At 47.3% G+C, this 6,711-nt stretch overlaps 1 long non-coding RNA gene across 1 annotated transcript; it reads left to right on the forward strand.

Annotated features, from left to right (window-relative positions):
- Positions 1-849: 849 nt before the first annotated feature.
- LOC132810156 (uncharacterized) lies at positions 850-6,711 on the forward strand. Its single transcript, XR_009642760.1, has 2 exons — positions 850-1,136; positions 5,873-6,711. It is a non-coding gene; the product is annotated as an uncharacterized LOC132810156 (long non-coding RNA).

A 6,711-nucleotide genomic window follows, 5' to 3' on the forward strand; every position in this document is an offset into this window, starting at 1 on the left:
TTCCAATCTGGTGTTGTGTGATTTTTAACTTTGTCCATGGGAAACTCATGAGTTGTGGGCTGGTAACAGTTGTTATTTTGTGATCCTGATGAAGGACTTTTGCCCGAAACGTTGCTTTCTCTACACTTTGGATGCTACCTGAACTGCTGTGCTTTTCCAGCACCACTAATCCAGAATCTGGTTTCCAGCATCTGCAGTCATTGTTTTTACCATTTTGTGATCCTGCACTCAGATGAGACTGGATATTGCTTTTTAATGGATCATAACTGAAACAACAATGGAACACCTTAAATTCAAGGAATTTTGATGGGCAAATCGAACCCTGAAGAGATAATATTCTTACATTAATAACGCTGGGTGACCCAAATTAGACATTTTATTGATAGTTCCAATATCATATTCCTGCTGGATTCTTTTCAGGGCAAACAATTTCAGATGGGAGAAATTCTATATCCTGGGGAGGCAGTGAAATAAAAAACAGTTGTTTAAAGCATTTTAACTGTAGACCCACGAGCTCTTGTCCATTAAATCTCTTTATTTGCAGAAATAGCCCGTGAAAAGGTCCATGTCCCTTTAAAATGCAGATTGCCTCTTTTAGATATGAGGCCGTTCCGTTAGATGTCGGAATATCTGTTTAAATGGAGCCGTGAGCTTTCCCAATGTAGACAGGGCTCCTCGAAACGTGGCAGTGTCCCCCCTGCAGCTGCAGAGCGAGACAGGAGAGTTTGTTTTTGTGAATGAGCAGTTGTAGCGCGAGGTGGCTGTTGCTTGGTGACGGTGAGGCTCCCACGGCCCCGCCCATCCCCCCGTGCAGACGTCACGCGGGGGTGAAGGCGGTTGGGAGGAGAAGTCGCTCGAGCGGGGAAGCGGCGGCCGTTAGGAAAATGGCGCCGTGCGGCCCGGGGCAGACCCCCGTCACTGGTCACCGCCGCCTTCCTGGCGCAGCTGCTGTGTCACGGCCACACCGGCCGGCTGTACAGCAGGCAGGAGCCGGTGACCATTCTGGAGGCGGATGGGGTTAAGGGCCTGTTTGGGAACTGGTCGGCCGCCTGGGTGGTGGAGTTCTACTGGTCGTGGGGCGGCCCCTGTGTTAACTATGGGGCCACCTGGAAGGTACTGGGCCCGGGAGGTGAAAGGTGAGGCAGGTTGTGGGGGGGACGGAGGGGAAGGAATGTGGGGCCTGTCCTGTCATAGTCACATTTTACACTCACTTTCCATCTGCTTTTACTGGCGCTTGTGCTGTTTACCCCTCACTGTTTTTTAATCCTTGTGCTGTTTACCCTTTGCTGTTACTTGTACAATTGCTGAGGGTAGTGTGTAAATACTAGTGAAGGATACTATGCACCAGCATGTATGTGTTCCTCAGTTATTGAAGGGGCAGGACCTGTTGAGAATGGTTAGTAAAGTATGTGGTGCACTAAGCCTTGTTAACATGGAGATAGTTTGGTATTTGGAAAAATATACTTTTTATTATTTAGAATCATAAAGATGTACAGCACATGAACACACCCATTTGGTCCAACCTGTCCATGCCAACCAGATATCCTAAATTAATCTAGTCCCATTTGTCAGCACTTGGTTCATATACCCATCCTGATGCCTTTTAAATGCTGTAATTATACGGCCTCCACTACTTCCTCTCGCAGCTCATTCCATACGTGCACCATCCTCTGCATGGAAAAGTTGCCCCTTAGGTACCTTTAATATCTTTCTGCTCTCACCCTAAACCTATGCCCTGTAGTTGTGAACCTCACCCCTATTCTGGGGAAAAGACATTAAAAAAAATGTTGAGCAGCCAGACAAAAGCGATAAAATGTTGAGCCACATGGGGAAAAAGAACCGTGGCTCTACCCTTGATTTCTCCTCTTGGCATTTGAACATTTAATATCTGTCAATAACACCAGCATCGCCGCAGAGCACATTGTGTCTGCTCCTCGGTGTGAACAACAGCGCACCTGCTCGCTGGTGTCACCAGTACATTGTCCATGCTCCTCGCTGTCGGCAGAAAAGGAGACATCGCTTATCTCTGTTCCTAAAGGTCTTCCCTTTATTCTTAAAGCTGTGTCCTCTGGTCCTAGTCTCTCCTACCAATGGAAACATCTTCCCAATGTCATTGCACTGTGGGGATGAAGCCCTAGCCTGTCCAGTAATTTCTGGTGGGTGAGACGAGGCCTCAAGGTTAGAGGGAGTAGCTTTCAGACAGAGATGAGGAGGAACTGCTTTTCCCAGAGGGTCGTGAATCTATGGAATAGTCTAGATTAGAGTGGTGCTGGAAAAGCTAGGCAGGTCAGGCAGCATCAGGAGAGCAGGAAAATCGATGTTTCGGGCAAAAGCCCTTCATCAAAATCTAGGGAATACACTGGCTAAGGAAGCAATAGAGGCAGCTTCATTAAGTATATTCAAGATACAGTTGGGTGGGATTTGGGCTGGTTGGGGAGTTAAGGGGTTCCTTGTGACAGTGCAGGGAGGAGAAGATGAAACGATGGATAGATCAGCCATGATCTTAATGAATGACGGAGCAGGCTCACTTGTAGCAACTGGAGTGAATCCAGCGAGGGAGCAGATTTTGGGACCTCAGGTATGTGTCTTGGTTACCTGGGTGAGGAGAGACAGAAGTTCAGGTTGGGAATTTTTTCCATAGCTTGCCAGAGTCTGAGGAGTGACCTTATACACTTTTATATCATCATGAGGGGCATGGATAGGGTAAATAAACATGGTATTTTCCTTTGGCTGGGGCAGTCCAGAAGTAGAGGGTAATAAGCTTAGGATCGAGCGTGTGGTGCAGCAGCAAGTCAGGCAGCATCCGAGGAGCAGGAAAATTGACGTTTCAGGGAAACTCCCTTCAGGGAAGTGTGTGTGTGTGTTTGTGCGCTGTGAGTGTGTTTTTGCATGTGTGCCTGCTTGATAAAGTGTGATTGTGATGGAGTATGAGTCTGCGAGAGGGTGAGAGTTTTGAGGGGGTGGTGTGTGTGTATGTCTGAGAGAGAGCGTGTGTGTATGAGAGAGGAATGGATATAAGTGAGGGGTTGCATTTGCTAAAATAAAGGAGGGCAAGAGTTGAACAGGTAATGGTAGGGCCCTGGGTCATGTTGTAGAACAGAGACATGGAGGTGTTCAGGTTCATTGTTCTTGAAAGTTACATCACTGGTAGAGGGGGGTGAAGAAGGTGTTCAGCACACTTGCCTTCATGGTTCACATGCTGAGTTCAGGAGTTGGGACATCATGTTGGAGATGCACACAGAAAGTACGTTACTCAGAGGGTGATAGGTGCCTGGAACGCATTGCCAGCAGAGGTAGGGACGGTAGATTCATTCAAGGTGCATCCAAGCAGTAGGACAGTCGAAGTTTCGGGCACAAGCCCTTCATCAGGAATGATGCGTGGATGTTCAGAGGGGCATCAGTGTCCTTCTGTGCCAGTTGTCAGACAGGTGCAGCAGGCAATGAGCAAGGCAAGTGGTGTGTTAGCAAGAGGAATGGAGTTCAGAGATGGGAATGTCATCCTGCAGTTAGGGGGTCATTTGAATAAATTCAAGGTTGAGTTAATCTGATTTTTGAACAAGAAAGAAGTGAATGTTTATTGCGGAAGGCAAGAAAATGGTTTTAAGCCCAGTTTAGAACAGTTCCAGAGTCAGACAACACAGAAACAGACCCTTCAGTCCAACTAAACCGTGCTGTGTTCACAAACTAAACTAGTCCCACCTGTGTGTATTTGGCCCATATCCCTCTGAACCTTTCCTATTCACGTACTTATCCAAATGTCTTTTAAACCTTGTTACTGTACCTACATCCACCACTGTGTCTGGACATTGATTCCACACACAAACTACTCTCAAAAAAAAGGCGCTACTCCAGTCTTTTGAAAATCTTTCTTCACTCACCTTCCTCATTTGCTCCCTAATCTTGAAACCCCCATCCTAGGGAAAGGACACCTGCGGTTCACCTCATCTACCCTCCATGATTTTATGAGCCTCCTTTTAAGGTCACATCTCAACCTCATGTGTTCCAGTGAAAAAAGTCCCAGCCTATCCACCCAGCTGTAGGTATATTCATATCCAGTTATGAATTGTTCAATGCTGGTGCTGACTTGAAAGACCGAATGGCCTAGTCTTGCTCCCAACTCTCTCACTCTGTGTCCAGGACAGCAAGAGGCCCTAAGTCAGAGGAGCAGAAATTAGGCCATTCAGTCCATCAGGTCTAATCACCCCATTCAATCGTGGCTGCTAGGTTTCTCAACCCCATTCTCCTTTAACCCTTGATACTCAAGAACCTATCTGTCTCAGTTTTAAATATCCCCAGTGACCTGGCCTCCACAGCCTTCTATGGAAATAGATTCCACAGATTCACCGCTCTCTGGCTGAAGAAGTTTCTCCTTTCTAAAAGGACTTCCCTTTACTCGAAGCGCTGCCCTCTGGTCTGAGTCTGTCCTACCAATGGAAACATCTTCGCAACATCCACTCTGTCTGGGCTGTTCAGGATTATGTATGTTTCAATTAGACCCCCCCCCTGAGTGTGGGTCTTTTAATCAGCATGAACCAGACCATTCAGGATGAGGTACAGCAGGGATTGGGGTCAGCAAAATGAGAATGTAGGGAGAGTGTGTGGATTGGAGATTTTCAGCTTGGGAATGAGAGAGAAAAGAGGGTTTGCTATAACTTAGAATTGATCGGATGGGCCAAAGTGTGGTAGATGGAATTAAATTTTGAGAAATGTGAGTTGTTGCATTTTGGTCAAGCAATTCAGGCAGGACTGACAGAGATAAGGGGAGTGTTGCAGAACAAAGAGACATTGGAGTGCAGGTTCCATAGTTCCTTGAAAGTGGAGTCTCAGGTAGACAGGATAATGAATGAGGCATTTGGTAGGATGGCCTTTATTGGTCAGAGCATTGAGTAGATGAGTTGGGAGGTCATGTTGTGGCTGTCCAGGATGTTGGTTAAGCCAATTTTGGAATACTGCGTTCAGTTCTGGTCTCCCTACTGTAGGAAAGATGTTATGAAACTTTGAAAGGGGTCAGAAAAGATTTGAGCTATAGGGAGAGGCTGAATAGGCCAGGGATATTTTCCATGGAGCATCAGAGGCTGAGGGGTAAACTTATACACCTTTGTAATGGGCATGGATGGGGGGGGGGGAAACCTAAGGTCTTTTCCCCAGGGTAGGGGAGTCCAAGAAAACTAGAAGGCATATGTTTGAGGTGAGAGCAGAATGATTTAACAGGGGTCTGAGGGGCAATCTTTTCACATAGAGGGTGGTGCATGTATGGCACGAACTGCCAGAGGAAGTGGTGGAGACTGGTACAATTACAACATTTAAAAGGCGTATGGATGTCGGTCTGTTCTCAGCTCTGCTGGATTTGTGTTGAAGCTTTGGCCCCCCCCAACTGTCTTTACACCATCTGGGACAATAAAACATTCAGTCAATCAAGTCCCAATGCACAATCTCCCAGCCTGTGAACCATCCAGGCACAGTGTAGTCACAGCAGGGAATCAAACAAGAAAAATGAAACAACATTAGAAATAAATAGGTGCTCGCACAAACTCATTATTTTTTTTTACTTCCCAAAATCAGACCTCCACCCCTCTCAGCAGTATTCCAATGCTGTGAAAGATATTAACTTTCAGGTGGAGTTATCCAAAATTCAGAGAGATGTCAGTCTTGACGTTTTTGCTTTTCTGCCCCTGGAAGATCCTGAATCAGCACCTTCAGGGGAATTAGTTAGATCAGAGTGAGAACAGAGGGGGAGAGAGAGTGGGATGGTGCTTTCAATTTTGTGAAATAACAAAAGAAAAGAACTTTCTGCAGAAAGTAGAATTGCTTGTTCAGAATTTCTACCCTGCACTGACAGTGATGACTTTTGTAATCTCTTTTTACATTTCAGGATCTGAAGATGGAAGTTTCAAAATCAACAGACGAAGGCCTAATGCCCAAAACGTTGACTCTCCTGCTCCTCGGATGCTGCCTGACCTGCTGTGCTTTTCCAGCGCCGCATTTTCTGACTCTGACTCTCCAGCGTCTGCAGTCCTTACTTTGACCTCCATGTCTGACAGTCATTCAATCCAATCCATCGGGACCGCAACAGTTTGCAACTATGATTCTGTGAGGAGCAAAGCTGTTTGGTTCCTGTTTGGGTACGTTTTCAGCATCAGTGGGACTGGATGAGAGACCCTACCATTGCAGTGCACTGAGTGAGGAGCGTGCAACAGCTCTACGGTTTGGAAAGAGGAATTCACGGTGGAGAGAAGCTCCACATGCGTTTGTGCGGCTGAAGCTTCGGCCATGGAGAAACCCGAGGAATCCCGCCCCGTGGAGAAACCATGGAAGTGTGACGACTGTGGGAAAGGCTTGTTTCCCGTCTGCCCTGGAGACTCATTGGCGCAGTCACACTGGGGAGAGGCCGTTCCCCTGCCCTGACTGCAGGAAGGACTTCAGCGATTCCTCCAACCTCCAGACCCACCAGTGGATCCACATGGGGGAGAGGCCCTTAAGCTGCCCCGAGTGCGGGAAGGCCTTTACCCAGGCCGCCTCCTTGCTGACCTACCAGCGGGATCACGTGGCATTGCAGGAGGATTGAAAGAAAGACGGCCGAGTGCCTTTACCAACTGGACTATCAACCCAGTTCCAGTGGCTCCCGAGTTCGATTCCCACAACAGATGGCGGAATTGGAATTTGGTCAGAAATCTGGAGTTCAGAATCTAACGGTGAAACTATTGTCGGTGG

This window comes from Hemiscyllium ocellatum, unplaced genomic scaffold (genome assembly GCF_020745735.1).
Source record: "Hemiscyllium ocellatum isolate sHemOce1 unplaced genomic scaffold, sHemOce1.pat.X.cur. scaffold_1559_pat_ctg1, whole genome shotgun sequence".
Taxonomy (NCBI): Eukaryota; Metazoa; Chordata; class Chondrichthyes; order Orectolobiformes; family Hemiscylliidae; genus Hemiscyllium; species Hemiscyllium ocellatum.